This window comes from Nicotiana tabacum, chromosome 16 (assembly GCF_000715075.1).
Source record: "Nicotiana tabacum cultivar K326 chromosome 16, ASM71507v2, whole genome shotgun sequence".
In the NCBI taxonomy this organism is placed as follows: domain Eukaryota; kingdom Viridiplantae; phylum Streptophyta; class Magnoliopsida; order Solanales; family Solanaceae; genus Nicotiana; species Nicotiana tabacum.
The window spans coordinates 70,989,085-71,011,574 of record NC_134095.1 but is presented as its reverse complement, the minus strand read 5'-3'; positions in this window follow the sequence as shown (position 1 = coordinate 71,011,574).

Below are 22,490 nucleotides of genomic sequence, written 5' to 3'. Positions count from 1 at the left end.
TTCAACCATCCATTACACCTATTCCTTGGTCAGATTGTCGAAGGACTCTACCCATTCACTGGAACTTTCCGGCTAAGCAAATCTGTCTGGAATGTAAGTCATCTGCTTAAGGTGATGGAAAGCGATGTGGTCGTTCCAAGCCATTCGCGGAAATTCTTGGAAATAATGACCCTTTTGGAGATGCTCCAATAACCATAACTATAGCAGCAAGTTACAACCCTCGAAATGTTGGACCCCTCTTTGACAGCGCTCCAGGGCCCTATAGATATTAGATATGATCATGGGGACTATGGTATACGTTTTCCCATTAATCCCCTCCATCAGAGTTTTGGTGGCCATGGACAACCTGGTGCGGATTCTTCCCTTTTTCATTGGGAACACTATCATCCCCAGAAAGCACATGATGAACACGAACACTTTGCGGTGGATGTGACCTAGTGAAGTGAGGGAGATCTCATCATGAGAAGTGCGAAAAGACTTGCTATGGCCACACCTCTCGTAGAGATATTCAAAAGGTATGTAGGAGTCCTTCCGGCACACAAGGTCGACATTTTTCTTCAGCCCTATCATTTTCAAAAATCCTCTATCGGTACAATTTTCTGGTACCAATAGCCCGGGATTGTCCCAAGTCAACCCTGCAAGTCCTCCTATTTCCTCTAGGAGCGGTGTCATTTCTATGTTGCCAAAATGGAACACAACTCTTTCACTATCCTAGAATGGGGTGGCAGCCTCGATTAGTTTCTTGTTTGGTTCAATATCTAGCAGGGAAGGAAAATTACCTAGGTACTTTTTCACATGTTTCTTGTCACTTGAGGAAAGATCCCCCCACCAATTTAGCAACAATGGAGGGATATTGCTAACCATACTGAATCTGGGGATTTCGTGCCTCATTTTCTGCAAAACAAAAGGGTTAGGCCTTAACCCCACCGGACTAGACTATTTATACATTTATGATCAGCATATCGACATTTAGTCCTCCAAATTAATGCACAGAATGTGATTGCGTCCGTTGGGATTATGGAAAACCTGATGGACTTTGGATAAGGCTTATCTTAAAGGATCATTATATGGACAACATAATTGATCCGACTAGGTTTGACCATGATGCATGCACAATTTAATAGAGTAAGGTTTCTATGGGGTTTTAGACTGGTACCCTCAAGCGGAAAACTTGAGGAGGAAGGCACGGAACTGTTGACTACACAGTTGATCGACTGGTTTTACCCCAAATAAGCCTTTTCGAATTTAAGGGTAATAACTAGGAAGAGCGCAACCACTCATTAAATTGTTCCTATAGGATTTGCGACGTACGAGTGGAATATGATGTGGAACATGATTTATGCAGCAGTTAATAACATGTAGGTAAGTATTTTCACCTTGGAAAAATAAATACAACATTTAAATAATTGAAAAGACAATTACATAAACAAGGAAAACAAATAGACAAGTCAGTTTTCAAAATCATAAATGCTTAAAAGAAACAACAGTTAAATCTAGATAAGGGAGCAGGGTATGGGATAAGCACGCTTGGACTAATTTGCAAAAACAAGTTCGTTATGGTAAGAGCCTAAAAGATATCCCCAACAGAGTCGTCATGCTGTCATACCCTATTTTTTCCCTCCGCGGAGAGGAGTTCGGGTTTCGACATTCCATGGGGTGTAATGACTTATTTCCATTTGGGAATTGGGTATTTGAAGAGTCACCACCTAACGGATTATGGTGCGTTAGGGCACCTAAAGCGATTAACTCATGTAACTAGTTTGCATTACCAGAGATTAGGGCAAGGTCTTAAAGTAACCTTGAGGGGAAGGTGTTAGGCACCCCTCTTGGTCCACAACTGTGGGTCCCGACCGAACTTATATTTACAAATTAGTCCATACAAATAGCTGAATCAAATAAGTTGCAAGTAAAGCACGTTGGATAATTTAAGTAGTAAGATAAAAGTTTTGAATAGAGAAAGGATTAGGTAAAGAGGGGTCCTAGGTTGTTTGTCCTATAGGATCACCCAACGCAGTGACCGGTAAACACTCCTCGACGAGTGGCTACACGTGATATCAATGAGTAGTCATCATATCCCATATCTACCATTCCCATCCCTATTGGTCATGCAAAGTGAGTGTTTGGTCACTGATTCTTATTGCGTGATGATACCCGTCCCTTCTTAATAGTCCTGGAGGAAATTAGTACCTCTACCTATAGGTGGTTCTAGACGTACCCCTAAGGCTTTAAAGGCAAAAATCTAAGGCAACAGTCAAAAAACATTTAGGACATCCACAAATGGGAGCAATTAAGAGGCTCACAATTCCTCCTCAAACAAACATACAGGCAGCGCGACTCAGACACAAGTAAGGTCTTTATTAATCAAAGTCCTAAAGCAGGATTTCTAAGTGATTATGCAGAAATAGACCACTTTCAGATCCAGAAGTTATATCCTAGTAGTTGCCTAGAGACTCCTCTTTAAAAGCTTATCAGAATTAGAAAAGTTGGAAGACTAAAACAGTTTCAGGAAAATACAGATTTTGAAAATGCCCTAAGGCTTGCCTATATGCAGTATACTATGTCTATATTAATGCAGAAACGAACAGGTTTTCAAAATAGACCCTTGTGATACCTATAGGCAGGATATCTAATGAGATTAAAGCAATTTTGAAAGAGCTAGTTTTAGGAAATGTCATTGCTTAATAAGACTAGTTTTAAGAAGATGAACTAGGCGTAATCACATTGATTTATCACGCTAATTAGACTATCAGACATAATTGCGAATATAAGTCCCTATAGACATGGTATATAGGTGTATTACTGGTTTTAGTCAATTTGCAGTAACATATGAAAGACTTATTAGAACTGAATCGGAAATAGATCCTATTGGCGTGATGTCTATTACGCAAACGAAATCAAATTCAACAAGAGTAAAACCCTATGAACATGTTTTCTATAGAATAAAGCAAGCAAATTTTAAAGTAAATCCTAAGAGCAGGATTTCTACCCACATTACCCCACAAATTACACATCTGCCCACCCATTTTACTAAATACCCCAAATATCTTTTTACAAACTATTACAGGCCAATAACTAAATCATATAAGTGAAATGAAAAATCAAGAAGCTATTCTATAGAGAGCCTACAATCAGGCCCATGCTTTCCAAAGCCTCCAATGGTCTTATAGGCCTCATTTCCATAGACAAATTAGAGTCTAGGTACATCAAAATTCTCTAAAAGATCAATGTTTACCCCTAGACTTAGTAACCAAGCATTGAACCAGTGTAGTGTGGAAAGGCCAGCCTCAGTATGACAGGGTTCAGAGGGTTCTCAAGAGGATCCCAAAGCAGTACGCATACTAGAGGAGGCGGAACTTATTAACTAAGAGTAAAGTAGAAGTGCAGGACACAGGTTGAAAGAAGTCTGTTTTGTAAGCAACTAGCAAAGTAATAGAGGTTGTTTGAAAGAGGTTGGAGTGGTAAACAAAATCAAGCACTACACAGAATCCAAATGAACTCAGTAGTCACACAAGGGTCAAAGGGTTTGGGGATACGCAGACATTTGACTGCACACACATAACCCCAGCAAGGGGTCTTAGGACTGGTTCAGACGTGCTCAGAGATAGTTGACACTGGCATAATCACAAAATAGTCATGAGGAGCATAAACACATAGAGGGGGATAAGGATTTGGGATTCACAAAAATGGTAAGTACACAGTAGGTAAAATAGTTGTCCAAGCATGCTTTGAATCACATAAGGGAATACATTGATTTAAATGGAGGGGAGTCATACTAGCATACTGATAATATAACCTAACTACAAACTTCACAACAGAACCACAAGTAAAACCAAGCTAGAAAAAAAAGAAACTGAAACAAGAAGAGAAGCAAATAGGCATAAAGTAAGCAGAATGAAAGAACCAAAGAGCACAGAGGATTAGCCTTGGCTTGCAGCCGGCTAATAGTAGCAAATATCACAAGAGAGGGGGGAGAACATGGATTTTAATACGAGAGGAGTTTTTGAAAATCCAAGTGTCCGTGTTGTTTGTAAAAGACTTAGAATATTTGTAGTTGAAAGTAGGTAGTGGAATAAGGTAAAAATCGTAGCAGTATGCAAATTTAAGAACTCAGAATCAATCAATTAGAGAATCAAGAAAGATCTCCCTTAAGTTAAGGGAATCAAGATCAAACGGAAAGATGCAGTACCATATAAGGCAGGAAGAAGAATCAGTGCATGATTAAATAACAAAGGAATCAAGGTTCAGTAGGCATAAAGTATTCAATTAGGACAAAATCTGAAAGACCCAATTAAGGAAAGACTAAGTAAAACAAAGTACCATAGTATATAAGGTAATGAAATCAGTCAATTTAAACATACGAGTAGAATTCTAGGGCTTTGAAAGAAAATCTTTCAATTACCATCAATTAAGGAGAATTAGAATCAATCGTGGGGAGTCATGATTATGTCTTCTCAACATATAAATAGAGACGAATGAACAGGAGTAGCAAACAAAAAAGGTCAGCTATATAGATTGAAAGAAATAAGAGATGGGCAAACACAACCATATAGAGGTGATATAAGTAGGCTAAAGATTCAGCAGAACATATACGAGGCATGGTGAGATATTAACAAGAATAAGGTAAATAGGCTAACACACAGAACTAAGGCAAAGAAAATCATGTTAACACACGGAACCTAGGCAAAGAAAATCATGTTAACACACAGAAAAAAGTAAAAAAAATCTTTAAAAATTAGGGCTTTTAACAGAGTCAAGTTAAAAAGTAGTAGGAACATAAAATCGGTCAAAATAAGTAAGGAAAATGGTTTAATCATGAAGAAATAGGTTGGAATAGGTGTAGAAAGAACTCCGAGAAAACCCTAGTTTTTAAAGAAAGTAAAATAGTTTTAAAAATGAGGATCTTTCAGAAGAAGTTCAAAAATAGGTAAATCATAGAAGTAAATAGGCTTAAAGTATGAAAATAACACAGATCTGAGAGATTCAGAAGACGGTAAGGGTTTCAAAAGGAAACCCAAATAGAAATTGAAAGAACCTTTTGTAACTTCACAAATCATAACACATATGGTGTGATTTTGCCCAAAATCACACCAGAGAAACCTCGAACAATAGAGTCTGAAACCCTAGGTCCAAATCGACATGGCCTAGGGCCCTTGAAGGCCCTAGAGATGATGAGCAAGGTGGTGAGAGACCCATTGGAGGCTTGGGGTTGAAGGAGGTAGCCGGAGATGACCAGAGAAGGAGGGTATTGACGGAGTTTTAGGGTTAGGCTTGAGAGAGGAGAAAAGATGAGAGCATATGAAGACGGCGCCTTTGGAAAAATGACTTAGGGTTAGAGGTCATTTGGAAATTAAAAAGGAAAGGAGGAATAAGGGTCATCGATCTAAAAGATCAACGGCCAGGATTTATGATTGCTTGGGTCAGGTAGACGTGTATAGGGTTTGCGTCGGGTGATTAGGTGTGAAATTGTGCTGGAGAGGGGTTCGATTTAGGCTATAATTGAAGGCCATATTTGGCTATAATTTAAATAGCCAATTTTCCACTTATTTAATTTATAAAAATAATAGGTAATTTCTAGAAAATAATTTAAAGTTAAAAAATGATTTAAAATACATAATTGACATTTTAAAAATATCGGGACCAATTTTATGCATATAAAATATAATTATACCTTAAAATGGGCTAACATTGCAATTATATGCAATTTAGCTTAAAAATACTAAATGTAATTATAAAAATGCATAAAAATTATACTAGCTATATTTTTACATGAGTATAGAAATTAAATAAATGAATTATCAAAATAATAAATTTGAAAATAATTATTGGGGATTTTATGGATAAAAGGTGAGAAAATAAATCAATTTAAACCCTTAAAATTATGGAAACAATAATAAAAGCCTTGTGCATGCTTATATATGCATATATATGCTATTTTGAAGGTATTTATACATATTTAAAATATATAGGGAAAATTGGGTATCAACACCAGGTACAGATTGAGTGGCGAGGTTTGACTGATTATGTTCCCAGTAGAGTAATCTCATTCTTGAAGGACCAGCATATGGTTGGGAAGGGTTGTCTTTCGTATCTAGACTTTGTAAGGGATGTCGGTGCAGAGACTCCCAGTATTGATTTTGTTCCAGTTGTGAGGGATTTTTCCGATGTGTTTCCTGCAGACCTGTCAGGCATGCCACCGGATAGGGATATTGATTTTGGTATTGACTTGGTACCAGGCACTCAACCCATCTCTATTCTGTCATATCGTATGGTACCATCGGAGTTGAAGGAGCAGCTTCAGGAACTCCTTGATAAGGGGTTCATTCGGCCTAGTGTGTCACCTTGGGGTGCGCCAGTTCTATTTGTGAAGAATAAGGATGGCAATATGAGGATGTGCATTGATTATAGGCAGTTGAACAAAGTAACAATTAAGAACAAGTTTCCTTTGCCTCGCATTGATGATTTGTTTGACCAACTTTAGGTGAGCGAGAGTGTTCTCCAATATTGATCTCCGTTCAGGTTATCACCAATTGAAGATCGGGGACTTGAATATTCTTAAGATACCTTTCAGGACCCGATATGGTCATTATGAGTTCTTGGTGATGTCTTTTGGGCTAACTAATATCCCAGCAATGTTCATGCATTTGATGAACAACGTGTTCCCGCCTTATCTCGACTTGTTTGTCATTGTCTTCATTGATGATATTCTGGTGTATTCGCGTAGTCAGGAGGAGCATGCGGAGCATTTGCGAGTTGTGTTGCAGAGATTGAGGGAGGAGAAGAAGCTTTATGCAGAATTCTCCAAGTGTGAGTTTTGGCTCAGTTCAGTGGCTTTCTTGGGGCATGTGGTGTCCTACGAGGGTATTCAGGTTGATCCAAAGAAGATAGAGGCGGTTCAAAGTTGGCCCAAACCATCCTCAGTCACAGAGATTCGCAGCTTTCTTGGTTTAGTAGGCTATTATCGCCGATTTGTTTAGGGATTCTCATCTATTGCGTCGCCCTTGACCAAGTTGACTCAGAAGGGTGCTTCATTTGTATGGTCGGATGAGTGTGAGGAGATCTTCCAGAAGCTCAAGACAGCCTTGACCACAGCTTATGTGTTAGTTTTGCCATCAGCTTCAGGTTCATATACCATGTATTGTGATGCTTTGAGAGTTGGTATTGGGTGTGTATTGATGCAGGAGGGTAGAGTTATTTCTTATGCTTCTCATCAGTTGAAGCCCCATGAGAAGAACTACCCCGTATATGATTTGGAGTTGGCTACCATTGTGCACGCGTTGAAGATTTGGAGGCATTATTTGTATTGTGTGTCTTGTAAGGTGTTTACTGATCATCGTAGCCTCCAACACTTGTTCAAGCAGAAGGATCACAATTTGAGGCTGTGAAGGTGGTTGAAGTTACTAAAGGATTATAATATTACTATACTATACCATCCAGGAAAGGCCAATATAGTGGCCGTTGTTTTGAGCCGAAAGGCGGGGAGTATGGGGAGTTTGGCATATATTCTAGTTGGGGAGAGACCTTTTGCAGTTGATGTTCAGGACTTGGCCAATCGGTTCATGAGGTTAGATATTTCGGAGCCCAGTCGGGTATTGGCTTGTGTGGTTTCTCGGTCTTTCTTATATGATTGCATCAGAGAGCACCAATATGATGATCCTCATTTGCTTGTCCGTAGGGACAGAGTTCAGCACGATGATTCCAGAGATGTGACTATTGGTGATGATGGGGTGTTGAGGATGCAGGGTCGTATTTGTGTGCCTAATGTGGATGGGCTTCGGGAGTTGATTCTAGAGGAGGCCCATAGCTCGTGGTATTCCATTCATCCGGGTGCCACAGAGATGTATCAAGATCTGAGACAGCACTATTAGTGGAGAAGAATGAAGAAGGGCATTATTGTATTTGTGGCTCGATGTCTTAATTGTTAGCAGGTGAAATATGAGCATCAGAGACCAGGTAGCTTGCTTCAGCGGATGGATATTCCAGAGTAGAAGTGGGACCGAATTACCATGGACTTTGTAGTTGGGATCCCACAGAATTTGAAAAAGTTCGATGCTATTTGGGTGATTGTGGATCGGCTGACCAAGTCCGCGCACTTCATTCCTGTGTGTACTACCTATTCTTTAGAGCGGTTGGCAAAGATCTATATTCGGGAGATTGTTCGTTTGCATGGTGTCCCAGTTTCCATCATTTCAGATAGGGGCACTCAGTTTACTTCATAGTTTTGGAGATCAGTGTAGCGAGAGGTGGGTACTCAGGTTGAGTTGAGCATAACTTTTTACCCTCAGACGGACAGGCAGTCCGAGTGCACTATTCAGATATTGGAGGACATGTTGCGTGCTTGTGTCATTGATTTCGGAGGGTCATGGGATCAGTTTATACCGCTTACAGAGTTTGCTTATAACAACAGCTACTAGTCGAGTATTCAGATGGCTCTACATGAGGCTTTGTATGGGAGGTGGTGTAGATCTCTAGTTGGTTGGTTTGAGTCGGGTGAGGCTAGGCTATTGGGGACAAACTTGGTGTAGGATGCTTTAGAAAAGGTGAAGGTGATTCAGAAGAGGCTTCGTACAGCGCAGTCGAGACAAAAAAGTTATGCTAACAGGAAGGTTCGGGATGTGTCCTACATGGTTGGTGAGAAGGTTTTATTGAAGGTTTCACCCATGAAGGGTGTTATGAGGTTTGGGAAGAAGGGTAAATTGAGTCCTCAGATCATTGGGCCTTTTGAGGTGCTTCGGAGGATTGGGAAGATGGCTTATGACCTTGCTTTGCCACCTAGGTTATCGAGTGTGCATTCGGTATTTCATGTTTCTATGCTTTAGAATTATATTGGGGATCCGTCCCATGTTTTGGATTTCAGCACGGTTCAGTTGGATGGTGACTTGACGTATGATGTGGAGCCAACAGCTATTTTGGAGCGTTTAAGTACAATGGAGAGGTCGGACCGTGGAGGAGGCTACCTGGGAGACCGAGCGGGAGATGCGGAGCAGATATTCCTCGCCTGTTTGAGGCATCAGGTATGTTTCTTAACTCATTCGAGGACAAACATTTGTTTAAGAGAGGAAGAATGTGACGACCCGGCTAGCTGTCTCATGAGTTACCGCTCTATTTTCCCCATTTTTGCTTCGTATTGCTTTGTTTATCGGTTCTATATGTGATAGGTTTGGTTGGCTCGGGTTCAGAAAAATTTTGAGAAGGTTTGAGACACTTAGTCTCTTTTGAGGAAGCTTAAGTTGGAAAAGTCAACCGGATGTTGACTTGTGTGTTAAAGAGCTCAGATGTGAGTTCCGATGGTTCGGATAGCTTCAGGAGGTGATTTGGGACGTATGAGCGTGATTGGAATGTGTTTTGGATGTCTGAGCGTGATAGGTGAGATTTTGATATAAGGGCTGGAATGGAATTCTGGGAGTTGCAGTAGTTCCGTTGTGTCATTTGGGATGTGTGTGCAAAATTTCAGGTCATTCGGGCGTGGTTTGGTTGGGTTTTTGATCAAAAGCGTAATTTAGAAGATTTTGGAAATCTTAGGCTTGAATCCGATGCGAATTTGGTGTTTGATGTTGTTTTGAACGTTCTAAAAGTTGGAACAGATTTGAATGATGTTATGGGATATGTTGGCATGTTTGGTTGAGGTCCCGGGGGCCTCTGGTGAGTTTTGGGTGGTCAATTAAACCATTTCATGTTTTGGAAAAGTGCAGAAAACTGATGTTCAGTGTTGCAGAGAAATGACCTTCGCGTTCGCGAGTAGGTCCTCGCGCTCGCGAAGGGTTAGCTGGTGAGGCTGAGATTTTAGCCTTCGCGTTCGCGAGGAAGGCTCCGCGTTCGTGAAGGGCTGGGGTCGTTGTGCATCGCGTTCGCGTAGAGGAAGTTGGGCAGCTGGGTTTGAGGTTGATTTGTTCATCGCGTTCGTGAAAAGGGGAGCATGTTCGCAAAGGTCGGGCTGAGGAACCATCACATTCGCGAGGGACTGGACGCATTCGCTTAAGAGGAAATTTGGTCAAAGTTAGATTATGCTTCGCGAACGCAAGGCATTGACCGCGTTCGCGAAGAAGGAATTGAGACATAGGCAGAATGTTTAAATAGTCATCTTGTCCGCGATTTTGGGGTTAACTTCCACCATTTTTGAGCGATTTTGGAGCTTTTTGAAGATGATTGAAGAGGGATTCAAGGGGAAACACTTGGAGGTAAGATATATGGACCTAATACTCGATTCTTATGTGAATTCCACCTAATTAATCATGGAATTTAAGCCTAATATTGAAGAATTAGGGCTTGTAATCGGAGACCTAGAATTTGAGATTTGAGAGGTCGTTTGTGGTTGGATTTTGATATTTTTGGTATGATTGAACTCGGGGAGTGATAAGCAGTCCATCGATATAATATTTATCGGAATCTGAGATGTGGGCCTGGGGGTTGGGTTTGGCTAATTTCGAGATTTGTGTTGTAATTTAAGTTCTTTCGAGTGGGCCTTGTTCCCTTAGCATATTTTGATGGTTTGCACTGATTTTGGTAAGATTTGGAGCATTCGGAGGCCGATTCGAGGGGCAAAGACATCGCAAGCTAGAGATTTGGACCGGGTAGAGGTGAGTAATGATTGTAAATGTTGTCCTATGGGTATGAAACCCCGAATTGCACATCGTTGTGCTATATTGAGGTGACGCACACGCTAGATGACTAGCGTGGTGTCGTGCACTGTTAAGGATTATGACTTAGTCCATCCCGAATAATTGTTTTACGCATACTTGACTGAAAACTATTTGGTATTATCATGTTTTGGGTTGAATTCCATACTTGGGCCTCGTGCCAACTATTTGAACCCTTAGGTGATTTTACTCATATTTTCTCATTGTTTTCACTTTATACTTGAACTCAGTCATGTTATATTCTACCGTTTTCATAACTCAGCCATGTTTACTCTGCTTTAACACTTAAAATGATGTTTTAAATGATATTTTGGGCTGAGCATCATGTTTTACTGTTACCCGAGTGGCTTGTGAGATTATGACTGAGTAAGGCCGAGGGCCTATGTTGTTAGGAAACACTGATTATAATTATGAGGCCGAGGGCCTGAGATTTATATGCCACGATGTGGCTTGTTGATATGAGGCTGAGAGCCTATGTGATTATGCCACGAGATGGTTTGATATTTTGCTTGGGCCGTCAGGGGCCCCTCAGGAGTCTACACTCTCCCAGTAAGCACGGGTACCCATTGTGATGTGAGATATAACTCGAGGAGCTGGTGTTGTTCTATAATATTGCCCGAGGGGCGGATTTTGTTGACACTGTGCCCGAGGGGAGATCCTTTATGTGTTTATCTTTCCTAGTTGCCTATCATTTACTTGCTTAATTGTTAAAAGGGCATTTCATGAAGTTTAAACTGAACTAAAGTGACTTTACACATCTTTACTACTTCATTGTTTCACTAACTTTTACTGCTTCTTTATAGTTTGTTGATATGCCTTTACGTGGTTTCTTATTACTCAGTCTGCATTTATTATTATTACTCACTGAGTTGGGGTACTCACTTTACTCCCTCCATCCCGTGTACAGATTCAGGCACATCAGGTCCTGCTTGTGAGGGTTGAGAGTTGTCCAGTAGATTCCGGAGATTCACTAGGTAGCTGCCTGGCGATTTGCAACCTAGTGCTTCTCCCTCTATCCTATTTCCTTCTAGTTTAGATTTGTAATAGTTGAGTAGACTTTTTCAGACTTGTAGTGTTATTATAGATGAGCATGACTGGTAACACCCCAATGTTGGGTTATGTCTATTTTGTGACTGTATTGTTTACCTTATCTTTTGGGATATTTATTATGTTTAAGGACATAATTGTATTATCTTAACTGCTTAAAAATGAATTGGAGGTGTGTCGGTTGGCCTTGTCTTCACGAGAGGCGCTATCACGACAGGGTCTAGATTTAGGGTTGTGACACGAGGTCATAGAGCAGTATGCCACAATAGGGTGCTCGTGCCATGATTCTGGCACTGATGGCTGCACTACCGGCACAACCAGCTAGAGGTGGGGGTCAAGCAGCCCAAGGTGGGGCCAATCAGTTTGAGGTGGAGTCTAATTAGTGAGAGGTTGTCCCAGAGGTGGAGGACAGGTTGGTGTGGCTCAGAACCGTTGTTATGCATTTCCAGCTTGACCCGAAGTTGAGTCGTCTGATGCAGTTACTACAACTATTATCTTAGTCTATCATAGAGATACTTCTGTGTTATTTGATACATATTATTATGTGTCTTCATATTTTTCTTTGAATTTTAGTATGCCTCATGATTCTATTGATATTCATGTTTATGTGTCCACACCGGTTGGAGATTTTATAGTAGTGAACCAGGTGTACAAGTGTTGTATTGTTACTATTAATGGTTTTAATACTGTAGTTGATATTCTATTGTTAGATATTGTCGATTTTGAGGTCATTCTAGGTATGAATTAGTTGTCCATGTATCACTCTATCTTGGATTGTCATTCCAAGACTGTGACTTTAGCCATACCAGGGTTGCCTAGATTGCAGAGGAGCAGGACTCACGGCCACTGGTTTCATATTTGAAGGCTTATTGTATGGTCGAGAAAGGTGTTTGGTATATTTGGCTTATATCTGTTATCCTAATGTGGAGGTTCCTTCTATGGAGTCGGTACCAGTTGTATGTGATTTCACTGAGGTGTTCCCAACATATTTTCCAAGTATGCCACCCGATAGGGATATCAACTTCTACATTGATTTGGTTCCGAGCACTCAACCTATATCTATTCCACCATACAGTATGGATCCAACTGAGTTGAAGGAATAGAAGAATCTGTATCAAGATTTTCTTGACAAATGATTCATTAGACCGAGTGTTTCACCTTGGGGTGCACCGGCGTTATTTGTTAAGAAAAAGGACTGATCGATGAGCATGTGCATAGATTATCGAGAGATTAACAAGGTCACTATCAAGAAAACGTATATGTTGCCTAGGATTGATGATTTATTGGACCAGATTCAAGGTGCCAAGGTGTTTTCCAAGATTTATTTGAGATATGGATACCATCAAATAAAGATAACTAGGGCATCAGATGTCCCTATTACAGCTTTTCGGACTCGTTATGGTCACTATGAGTTCTTGGTGATGTCATTTTGCTTGACTAATGTTGTAGCAGCCTTCATGAATTTGTCAAACCGAGTGTTCAAGCCATATTTGGATTCCTTCGTGATTGTCTTCATTGATGATATTATATTTTACTCTCGTAGTAGAGAGGAGCATGAGCAGTACCTATGTATTGTGTATTAAACTTTGAAGGATTGTCAACTATATGCGAAGTTTTTGAAGAATGAGTTCTGGTTAGAATCAGTTACCTTTTGGGTCATGTTGTATGTTCTATGAAAGTACACTGGAGAGGTCGGGCAATTAAGGAGGTTACTTGGGAGTCTGAGTCTAATATGAGGAGTAGATACCCAAACCTTTTTACTAGTCCAGGTACATTTCTACGTCCATTCGAGAACAAACGTTTCTTTTAGAGGTGGAAAATGTGACGACCCGATAAGTTGTTTAGAGTAATAGCTCCCTTTTATATATTCAGACAACTCATAGCATTATTTGATGATACATAACTTTCATGCTATGACTAGGTAAGTCTAACATGCATAGAGAATTACATAAATAATTCTAAAAATTCAAATTCAAATTACACACTGTTATAATAAATTCAACAGTACAATAGCCAATACTTTCCCCAAAACCTGGTAGAATAGAGTCATAAGCTCTACAAGATAATACTACTAGTATCGAAGTAAACAGTAGCATGTCTAAAACAAAGGGGGACTCTAAGGCCTACAGACGTAGATCAGGTATACCTTGAAGTCTCCAAAAGCAGCTACTCAATCAACCTCTAGCATCTAACACGAGCAGACGTACTTGGATATGCATAAAATGGATGTGCAGAAGTGTAGCATGAGTACACCACAGCGGTACCCAGTAAGTATCAACCCTAACCTCGGTAGAGTAGTGATGAGGCCAGGTCAAGACACCTACTAGGATATAATAAATAGTATGAAAACATAATAACAATAAATAATGGAAGGCAGAGTAATAGATTGTCATGCCCTAAACCTGAAGAGGCATGGCCGGCACCCGGTGCCATACTCGGCTCGAGCGTACCACTATGTAACTATGAACTCTAGAGGGGTAACCTTCAACTTAGGCCGATGAGGCCATATTCTGAATCATCTAAAAATAACATCTACAACCAGCAATACCAAACTAAACATCTACATATGGCTTGTAAAGCCACAATACTGATATAAAAAATATACAAGACTCATCTACTATCCTCTAGGGATAACTGAACTGTATCATGGTCAAGACAGGGCATTGACCTACCCATCCAACCTGTATATATAAAATGGACTCCAAGGTATAGACCTGGTAACTCCGAGGAATTAGAGCTTACCAACCAAGCTGATGTTTGACATTGTCTATTGGGAAGGTCTATCCAAATGTCTATCAGGACCTGCAGGCATGAAATGTAGCGTCCCCAGCAAAAGGGACGTCAGTACAAAATAATGTACCGAGTATGTAAGGTAACAAAATAATTGAAAGCTAAAACTAAACTGATAATATAATAACTGAAAGTATTTGGGACTCTAATATCATTGTAGATATGCTTACCTGCTGATAGTGACTCGTCTCTCTTAATATATTAAGTAAAATAATTGTCTAGAACTATAAGGCTCGGTATGTGTAATTGCTCTGCCGTAGTAGACTGGCTCATAAGCGCTCGGCCATACTAGGCTCTGTATCTCGACCAACTGGGCTCGCTCATAAGCGATCGGCCAAAGTAGGCTCGGTATATAACCTACCATCTGATCAGAGGTTGCCCAATAGGGGCCTGCCCATCGATTATAGCTCGATGGTGGTAAAAATACTATAATACTGTATATATATAGACTCTCTTCTCTCTTGGATGAAAGAAGACAAAAGTAAGCATAATATGAAGTCCTGATAAGGGAGAATGTTGTAACTTATGAGACTAGGACAATGTACATAAATCCAAGAATATGAACTTCTCTTTATGTCTCGTTATCAAACACATGTAGTTACTGGATCATGCCAAAATGAAGGAAGGGTTTAGCCTTAAAATACCTTAACTCAGTTGAATCCTTAATACCTTCCAAGCAATTCTTCAAACAACTCAACTCAATATACCACGACATAAGGAGATTCAAAATCAGTGCTGAGTAAATGTTAAGTCTGCAACTTAAACTAATAGATCGTTTACGTTAATTTGGGCAGCATCTATCCTGTAACAAGGCCCTCCTCTAATACCATATACCAACAACAATAACAACTAGAATAAAACAATAACAACAACATGTATACATCATATTCCAACCTTATCTTCATCACAATATACCAAAAAATAGCCCACACACCCTAATAACTTCATATATAAAATGACAACTAAAGTAGTGTCAAACAACCTAAAATATATAACAACGAAGAACCAGACCACCATTATGTCATTATGTGTGTTTCTACACACATTGTATCCTCCAAAACTCCATAAAACATCAGTGCAAGGGGCCAACACGAGTGGACTACAAAACAGTCCACTAAAAGTGAAATAAATCAAACTCACGGCTTCCGATCACTCTCCCGTGAGTTCTATCTATTAGGAAATAAATTTATCAACCTTCATTTATATTTAAAAGCTTAAATACAGAAAATATGTGTTTTCTTAACTATGAAGTACCTTCCAAAACTCAAAGTACAAAGAAAAAGAGAGGTGATATAGCGATATTTATGTCGCAGGGACCGTTCTAATGTTATCGCTTCTTGATTTCGTACCCGGGATGTTAATATTCTTTGGAACTCTTGTGGAGAGATTAAGGATAAGTTTTTGGGGGTTATCTGGTTGTTTTCTATGAATAATGAGGAGAAATACGATTTAAAACCCTATATATATCAACTTCTGAAAAGTCAAAGAGGTGCTAGCTTGGCACCCTAGCATTGACCCTTCTTCCGATGCTTATATCATTTTATTCGGATGTTGTATGAATGAACGGTTAAGATAGTTAGAAACTAAATTACAAGACCCTCAATTTGGTATATAATATGTACCAAAAAGACCTCATATAACCCACGAAATGTATTGCTCAAATAGCTTTAGTGACACACTTACTTGTCACCTATGCAGTCTGCACAGTCTCGCGAAACTGCAAATATCTCTCTACTCCTATGTCATATTGATGAATAGTTTAATGTGTTAGAAACTAGACTCTCAGATATTCAATTTTGTAGGTAGATAATACCCTAATTCCAAGAATATTGGGACAAAAGCTCAGCTACATTTGACCTAAGTTTCAACATATTTATGAATGTAACTTGTGATGACCTTTTCCAATTTTTGTTCCACAAACTGCTTGACTTCAAAACATAACACATGTCTATCATACGACTAAAATAACTCATAAAATAATCTCCTTGTAATTTTAAGCACCCTATTCTCATCCCAAGAGTACATGTTATAACATTCTCAACTTGTCGACTTTTGACGAAACTTATTTTCTCCAATTCATTTAGCTTTTAAGCCTTCCAACCCTCTTGGTACTTGGTATTCATGATCTTCAATGTTTGTAACCTCCATGGTAACATGATTAACTTACTTTATGTACTTTCAAATATGATCTCGTTTCTGAGCTTATATTAATTGACTTAAGACATACTCTTACGTACGAAAATATGGGGTGTAATATCATTCCCTCATTTGGAACATCCATCCTCGAATGCTGGCTAATGCACTGATCAGTCTCATAACCCATAGTGGTTACAAATATTTTAATACTGTCCTTTCCATCTAGGCAAATTTTCTGTGAACAAATCCGAAGGCTAGGGCATTTCCCGCGTTAGGCCTCTTTCTTACACCACGACTTATTGTCGGAATTCTTCAAATCTCGTAACTGTTGCGACCTTCTATCATGCAGCCTGTATGACTTTGTCCTTGTATGTGTGCCTATGCGACTCTTCTATCCTTTTTCCTCTAGCTTTTAGCCAATCTCTAGGTCTCACTTTGGGTACATAGACAGAACTATGACAAGTTGTTTCTCCTGGTATATATATGTGTACTGAAGTTCTTTGCTCGGTACATTGTTGAACCTATGACTGTTGCTATATCTTGTTTCGTAGCCTTGTATCTCTATCCTTATAGCTTTACTACATCTAGGTAGGTTATACTATACCATAACACTTACTTCAGTTTATTATTACCGAGTTTGCTACCCAACCCTAGGTTACTGTCTCGCTGCTAATCCTATATGTATAAATCTAAGTCTTTTAGTTCTTTCTCATTACTGGTCATCTTAAGAATGACGGCCTAATCTCATCTAATACTTTGGAACTTTTTTCCTCCTATTGTTGATTCACCTTAATGTTGATCTATAATCTACCTCTAATAACTTGAAACCTCTTACGTAAAACAATGTCACTAGAGCTCACGTCTCGTAGGGGAACATCTGATATTATTTGTCTGATCCATCTAGGGATGATACTATACTTCAATAACCATATTTCATTATATCCCAACGTGATTCATCTTTTGGGGGTATTCTAATCTCTTGCAATTCATGAAATCTCTTCTCTTTGAATAATTATTCAATCGAAAGCCTAAATGCCATCCTCTTAACATTTATCACAATTGCACCCTTATTCTCCTCCCAGGGCAGCATTCCATCTCTTCTAAATTCTATTAGTCATAGACTCTTTTGAGTTCATTTAGGCTATACTGAGCTTCCTATAACTTAGAGAAACCATTAGTTCTCTTGTTTTCATGGGCTTAATCCTGAGGACGTATCCATTCTCGTCACCTTCTCACTCGCCCTTTCTTATCCTTACTCCTGTCTTCCTAAAACCTTGTTGCTCTACCATACTTTAGCTTGCGACCTACACATATCTATTTATAGTACTCACAACCTTCCTTAAACTTTCTAGCACCATACATTTCCTTATGTTATTTTGGAACCTCAAGCGAAACATTATGCCATCTCTAGCTCTTCTGTACTCTCTTAACTAGACCTCTCAGTACCTGGAAACCATAGGGTGGAAGATATGCTAGTAACGACACCACTATCATTTATGGATACTAAATCACGACGCTTCTAACCCTCTATCTGAAATCTGGACTATTACCAAGCTTCAGCACTTGAGTATCTTATACCTTTATTACATTTACCTTACTTACCTTTAAATCTTGCATCATATATTCTGTCTCTTTCATAACGTCCCTTCCACATAGGTGGAATTCACATTCACAACTTGAAGCTCTACTATAATACTTGCACCTCTAGTGCATACACGATTCGGTGGGAGCTTCATACTAACTTCTTATGAGGTTGGTACTCTTCTAACTGGCTTTATCGTAGAGCCATTATAGAATATGGCTACTGTACTATCTCCATTGTACCTCTGATATTAAGAGTGATTCTGTAATGTTTTGAATCTCGATTTCTATACTTATCGGTGCCTAATAATCAGACTCCTGATTTACTTAGCTGATATAACTCTTTAGTTTCCTCTTCTATCTCATCCTTTAAGTATGCTTAAGCTATCTTTCGATATGCGGCTCAGGGTATTAGTTATTACTTTAGCCCCTCATGGACGCTATGGAACATTTATGATATAACCTTCTAGCAATTTAAGCTTTTGTCTGTGACGTGGACTCAATTCTTTCTTTTAACTTATACTAGAGTCTCATATAACTGTAAGAATGTCAACATATATACTGCATGGATAATACTCTGAAATCTTAAGTGCGCTCATAATGTAACTAACTCTGGGTCATTGATTAAATAATTCCATTCGTGCCTTCTCTACTTTCTCTAAAAAGTAAGCAATTACTTTTCTTGGTCGTTCTTCCATTTGTTGCATGAGTACTTGGCTTATCTTAGTGCCCACACCTATTGGAATTTCGTCCAACTCATATGATCTGGAATATTACTTTTTTCGTTCATTAGCCACGTTAGGTGCCACTTTCTCATGGAGTGTATACAATGTTGTAGTGAAACTGTTGTTATAAGATCATTTTCTCTTTAGATTACTATGCTTAGCTTGAATCCTTCTTCCTTATTTTCTTAGCTAGTCTTTCGTTGCAGTGCTTCGGGAAGACCCTCTTACTCTTGTAATGTTGCGAGCTTATTACATTGTATACCCCACAGAATTTCTGACGTTCTTACTCGCCTATCATTATCCTTAGTTACTTACTTCCACGCCCTTGTGCTCTTAGCGTTGCTTCTGAGTTGAAATTTAGATTGTCTCCCTAGTGGCACTCTTTTTTATTTCCATAACACTTATACTATACCTTATACTATCCCAACTCCTATCTAAATATTTCTCGAGGATTATGATTTCGTATCTACGAGAGTGGATTTCCTATGCTGGGTTTCACTACGTTTATTTTGCATGATCTACTGATTCACCTGAAACCTCTTGTCTAGCCATAACTAAGCTCTTCCTGAATCAACTACTAACTACTCGTCAGTCCATGCTCATATTTATATTTTGCGTAACCTCTCTTGGGTTATGTCCTTTGTCTTAAATTACCTTTTGCACTAGCTCCTAATGTATCCAATGCTCATTCGCACTTATTTATCAATAACATCTGGTTTGGGAACCCTTACTACCTCTCCTGACATCGTTCTTGAATAATGTTCTCGAGTTGTAACATATCTATAGGATCTGAATAAATGCAATCTCATTCCTTTCACCTTTTTACCGCATTCTTTCTTTACTATTCCATAGTACTTGAACTACATAACTCCGATTTACTACCATATCACACCATCCCCGTTTCCCCCTTTTATGAGAGTACTAATATTTAATGTTATGAGGATTTACCTATATATGGTTTACCTCTTCATCTTTGGCGTCTTTTCACGTCTTTACTGACTCTTACTGGCCTTGTGATAACCCTTCTTTACCAGGGATGACTAAATTCCTTACATACGAGGGTAACGCTTAGTGTAACTAGCACACTTAGTCCCTTAAGCTTAACGTTGCTCAAAGTTTTGGCTTTGGCAGAGTGTCTTACTGAATGACCTTTAAAGGTTATTCTTCTGTTGTCCATTTTATTATTGTTGGAATGCGATCTTTGAATTCACTTGATGTCGACTATTATCGAATCTTTCGATCCCTAACTGATGTTTAGTTTATCTTGTTCACTAACCTATGCCGATTTCGCTTATTCCAAGGGTCTAAATTTTTGTTCTGGTAATCACATTGGACTCACCAACTCTTTTCCCGAAATGAGGATATGACTTTTAGCCTATACTCTTTTATTGTCTTTTCCTTCACTTGACTATAGACTCTATCATCATATTATATTTTGATTTACCGTTATCGCCCATTTATCAGACCTTACTCATAATACTTTATTTACTCTCTTTTTATTCTCTTGCTAATATTTTCATATATTACCTTATTCTGAAAACATCAACAAAACATTATTTCGCTTTTAACTCCCCTTGCTCTATCCACTAGCTCTTCGGGTCGCCTAGCATTCTCTCTTTACTAGGGACAGGATCCATACAAAGGTAAATATTTATCCCTTCTAGGATTCCATTGCATGTCTTCTGAAATTTTTCTGGACATTCTACTATTCATATCTAAATGTACTATTTTAGAGTGCTTCATCGGGGTGTCTCAGGCGAAGAACTATTACCACATCTGCAATATCCTTCGAAAATGTTAGCTAATTCTAACAATCCATCCATCATTTTGGGTTACTCTAAGCACAACTGGATCGTTATATCCTATCTTTCTCTTAAACAGTAGTTGTTAGCTCCCACAGGGCATAACTAAGATGGGTATTACCAATTGGACATACTTCTGTTATTGTTGACGGTAACTCAAATACTTTTATTTCGCAGCCTGAATTTTAAATACTGATAATCTTCACTAACTGGGTACCTCGTACCCTTCGCTGTCTTGCTTCTTTTACTTATTGAAACTTGTATCTACCTTTTTATTCTCTCATTTTTTTTACCAAATGGGTGGATAAATATCATGCCTTAGGGATCCTTACTGATAACTAGGGATTCTAGTCTATTTTATGCCCTTTTTACTTGAGTTTTGCATTAAAAGTGTGCAAAGTATTCCCAAAAGCTAACTTATTGTGCTTGCTTGCAGTGTTTGGTCAAAAAGGGACAAAAAATTCAAAACTAGCTCAAAAAGAAGTAAAACCTGCACAAGTAAAAGTTGAGTCAATTGACCGCTGCAGCGGAAAATCCACTTTGGACGTGAAGGACCTACCGTGACAGCGGTCCTTTTATCGCGGTCCGCGGTGGCAGAATTCAGAGAGATTGAATTTGGGGCTTTCAAGTTACCGCTGACCGTAGTGCTTTTATGCGGCAGCGGTGCCTTCATCGCGATAGTACGGTCCGCGAAGAAGAGGTTCAGAGGGTTTAAAGATTGAGTTGAAGGTCGAAGACCGCGATCCGCGGTTGATTTTATACAGCCGTGGTAACCTCACCGCTATATCGATCCATTTTTTGCTGTCAGCGGTACCTCCGTCTGGTGCATTTTTGTTCGGAAAATTTTGCTGTGTATAAATACCACTTTTTCAGATTTTTTAGGTCATTTTATGTTAGTTGAGCATGTGAACGCCGACTTTTGTCTATTTTGAGTAATTTTGTAGCTTAATTAGCAATTAATCTTAGACTCTTATCTTGTAATTATAATTTATGGATTATTCTTCATCTCAATCTATGATTTCTTCTTCAATTATGAGTAGCTAAACCCATTAGCTAGGGTTGTGGCTCAACCCTAGTGTGGGTATTTAATGGGTCTTTTATTTTAGGGCTTAGATGTATATGGGTCATTGATATTTGGCCTGATTTATGCTTTCTATGTTGAATTAGTGGTTGCAAACACTAATTTGTGTCTTTTTTACTTAGGCTCTTCTTGAGAAAGAGAGCTTGAGTCTAGGAAATTCAGGCCAACAAGGAATTGGGGTGTATTCAAGAGATTGATAGCCCCAATTAAAGAGTTAAACCTAGAGATAGTAATACCCGACTTGAGCCAACAGTGCTTGCACAAATTGAACACCCAATTGGGCTTGAGAAAGCCAATTATGGAAAAGTCACTCTTACTACCGAGAGGTGTAGAGTGAGTAGCTTCATGCATTGGCTATATCACGATCCTAACTATAGAGTTATTGCCCTAAGTTCTAGATCTCGTTAGATACTCACCTAGGAGTAAGTTACTTCCCTAGTGCCTCTTTATGCATTTAGAAAACCCTACAAAAATATCTACTTAGCTTAATTTCGTGCATCATTAGTATAAAATTAGAAGTAACAAATAAACAAGAATGATTGGAAGTGTAATCAAGAGCATTACACACTGCTAGATTAGATAGGAATCCAACTCCACACATTATATTAGCTCACTGTGGATTCAATCCCGACCTTCTCGGATAAAAGTTGCATTGACCACTCATGTCACTCTGTAGTGGTGTAGGGTTGGACCC